The sequence below is a fragment of the Petaurus breviceps genome, unplaced genomic scaffold, assembly GCF_028583685.1.
Source record: "Petaurus breviceps papuanus isolate PSGF00001 unplaced genomic scaffold, PetGlider_PUasm1.0 490, whole genome shotgun sequence".
Classification (NCBI taxonomy): domain Eukaryota; kingdom Metazoa; phylum Chordata; class Mammalia; order Diprotodontia; family Petauridae; genus Petaurus; species Petaurus breviceps.
In genome coordinates, this window is record NW_027186352.1 from 20,958,806 (window position 1) to 20,962,570 (window position 3,765).

Here is a 3,765-nt window from a genome sequence, read left to right on the forward strand (position 1 = left end):
GTCATTGGCACATAGTAGGTACTTAACAGGAAAATTTATATAGTACCTACTATGTGCTTTTACAAATATCTCATTGATACATATTTGTTGATTTGGACGTTCCATACAAATGTAAATTTTCATACTTTTTCTACCCCTGGTACCTGGTATATGGAAGATACTCAATAATAGCCGACAATATCCTTTTAATCAGTCAATCATTCAATGGGAAAGCATTTATTAATCAAAGACTATGTACCAAAAGGGACAGTGAGGAGGCAATACAATGGATGGAGTGACAGGCCTGGAGTCAGGACTCATCTTTCTGAGTTCAAATCTGGTCTCAGATACTTACTAGCTGTGTGACCCCTAGCTAGTCACTTCACCCTGTTTCCCTCAGTTTCTCATCTGTAAAATGAGCTGGAGAAGGAAATGGCAAACCACTCCAGGATCTTTGTCATGAAAACCCCAAATGGAGTCACCAAGAGTTGGACAAGACTGAAAATGACTAAACAAGAACACCAAAATATCAGACATTGTACAAAATATTGGAGATGCAAATATAAAAGTGAGAGTCTCTGTTCTCTTCTTGAAGGATCCAGGAGGGTCACAGATAAGAGGAGCTAGTAGGGTAGTGAAGAGAGCAGTGCCCCTGAGTCAAGAAGACCCCTGGGTTCATATCTTGCCTCAGTTCTCTTGTGGATCTTCTTGTGACTATAGGTGAATTATAACCTCTCTGAGCCCTAGTTTATTAAGGCATAAAATGAGGGAGTTGGGCTCCCTTCCAGTTTTGATCTATGATCCTATGAAGTTAGTACAAGATACAATCAACAGAAATACAGTCATTTCAGAGTGAGTTGGCACTAACCACTGGGTCAATCCAGGAAGATCCTTTTAGCATGTGGCTCTGGGGTTGTTTGGAAGGGAGTTCGGATTCCCAGTATTTTGTAGATGGGGAAACTGAGGCCCAAGAAGAGTAATTTGTCCAAGACCACACAGACAAAAAGGAGCAGAGCCAGAATTTGAATCCTTATCTTCTGATTTTGAAGCACAATGAGGTGTTTTGGTTTGTCTTTTTACTACCCCATATCTTCTCTGGTTAGTATCTATTTCAAAAAGAATTCATTGTATCTTCACAAGAACCCCTATAAAAGGGATACAGGAGTTCCTATCCATCTTTTAAAGAACCAGCACTTTCATGTTGAAATCATACAAAATTGTTATCTAAAATTCACACTGTCACATCCTTCTCTGGTCACCTCAAAAAAACCCAAGAAGCAGCTCCCTATCAAGGGGTTCTCTGATGGTTTCCATGGATGTAACATTTACTTCTCAAGACCTTGGCCTTGTTGGCATCTGTGGCTTGACCAAGAAGTCCCTGAGACTCCTGGCCAGAAATCTGCAACAGATGAAGAAACTGAGGCAAACAGTTTTCTTTTTGGAAGGGAGAAGGCAGGGCAGTGGGGGTTCAGTGACTTGCTCAAGATCACACAGCTAATAAAGTCAAGTGTCTGAGATCGGATTTGAACTCAGGTCCTCCTGACTCTAGGGCTGGTTGTCTGTTTCACTATGCCACCTAGCTCAGGGTCACATGGCTAATAAGTGTCTGAGGCCAGATTCAAACCCAGGAAGATGAATATTCCTGATTCTAGAGTTCACAGCTGCTGGCTGTGAAGCCCTCTATCAGCTCTGACACCTCTGAGGTGAATGTGTTTGGAAGTTAGGCGGTAGCAATGGAAAAAGGGTCATTTATCAAGATAAAGCTGAGATACCCAAATTTGAACCTATGGCTCCCTTTTCAAAAACAGAGTGGGATAAACTTTACACAGCACATTATTTTACATCTCTCTAATACACTCAGTAATTCTGGGTTGAATTCTGATCTCCCAACTAGGCTGGAAGCAAGCACCTGGTGAGCAGGTCCCCTGTTGGGCTATCTTCATTTTGCATTGTGCCCCCCCCCGCCTTAATAGAGCAGGCACTGAACAGTCTATTGCATTATTGTAATATTGTATTATAGGTATCTGTTTTGTGTCATGCTTTATATTCTAGATGTCTGTTTTGAATCTTGTCTTCTTACAAGATGGCAAACCACTATAACATAGGGATTGTGTCTTATAGAAACCGTATTTCCCTCAGGGCTTAGCACGGGGCTCTTCACATACTAGGTTCTTGATAGAGATTTGTTTCATTTTACTGTAATATTATGTGTAATGGTGCACTTGGAACTAGATTATAACCCCCCCAAGAGGAGGGGTATGAGTTTTTTATCTATACTTTTTATATCCCTCACTGCCCCTAGGCCACAATATTCAGCATATAGTAACTGTTATTTAGTTATTAAATTGTGTACAAAATGCATTTTGCATTACTACACGTGCATAATCTATGTCAAATTGCTTGCCTTCTCAATGGGGGTGGGGGAGAAGGGAGAGAATTTGGAACTCAAAATTTGAAAAAAAAAGAATATTAAAATTATTTTTACATGTAATTGGGAAAAAAATAAAATATTAAGATTTTTAAAATAAATTGTGTCCATCTTTTCAGGACCTATGGGGTTTTCTTGGTAAAGACACTAGAGTACTTTCCCATTTCCTTCTCTAGCAGATTAAGGCAAACAGAGGTTAAGTGACTTGCTCAGGTCACACAACTATTAAGTGTCTGAGGCTAGATTTGAACTCAGGTTCTCCTAAACTCTAGGCCCAATACTCTATCCACTGAACCAATTGGCTGACAATGCACAGCAGTAGGTACCGAAAAAAGATTGACTTGAATATATTGCAGGATATTGTGTTGTTTGGGGGTCAACTGCATTGCAGTGATGTTTAGAAGGTAGATGGCCACCACTGGGGAGATTTAAAGAGAGCATTCTTGTTTAAGAGCAGCTTGGCCCAGATGACTAAGGCCTCCTTCGTGTTGTAATGACAGGAGTCAGATGGCTCGCCTTGGAATGTCATCTGACACTGACTAACTGGTGTGACTTGAGGCCAATCACTTCCGGTTCCTTAGCCTTCGTGCCATCCACTATCCTGAATGGAAGGATGAACCCCAAGGCCTTCCTCAGCTCTTTTCAATTCTAGGAGTTAATTCTCCATCTTGAGATTTTAGGATTTGGGGTTTTGAGTTGGAAGGGGTCTTTGAGCTCATTCTTGTCTAGGTCAGAGCCAGCCAGTCAATAAGCATCTGGTAAGCACCTAGTAACCCTAATCCAACTATTCCTTCTAATCAGAGTTACATTCTATAAGGTTCTGTGATCCTTTGGAATTCTCCATAATAACTTGCTTCAGTTATTGTGCTGGGCAGATTTAAGAGGAAGCCAGATGTAGTTAGCCAGGAAGACCTGGGTTCAAGACTTGCCTCTGACTGGGTGACCCTGGGAAAGTCACTTAACCTCTCGGTGCACTAGGTCAAAGATAGCAAACATACCACCCTCAGGCCTCAGGCTTCCCCACAACATTCTGGAATATGGCCGGAACCAGATTAAAATGTGATCAGGACATATTTAACAAACGAAATAAGAATAGAATAAAGCATAGGTAATATTACATTTTAAAACCAAGTTATATGTGGCCTGCAGGAATCCTTCTGTACAGATTAATGACCCCTGTTTCTATCTGAGTTTGGCACCACTGCTCTAGGTGACTTTCTAGGATGAAAAGTGCTGGGGAGGTGCTAGTCTGGCAACTCCTTAGACCAGTGAGATCACGGATCTAGCCTCTTTATCTTTCTGTCTCTCTATCTCTGTTTCTCTCCTTCTCTCTCTCTCTCTCTCTCTCTCTCTCTCTC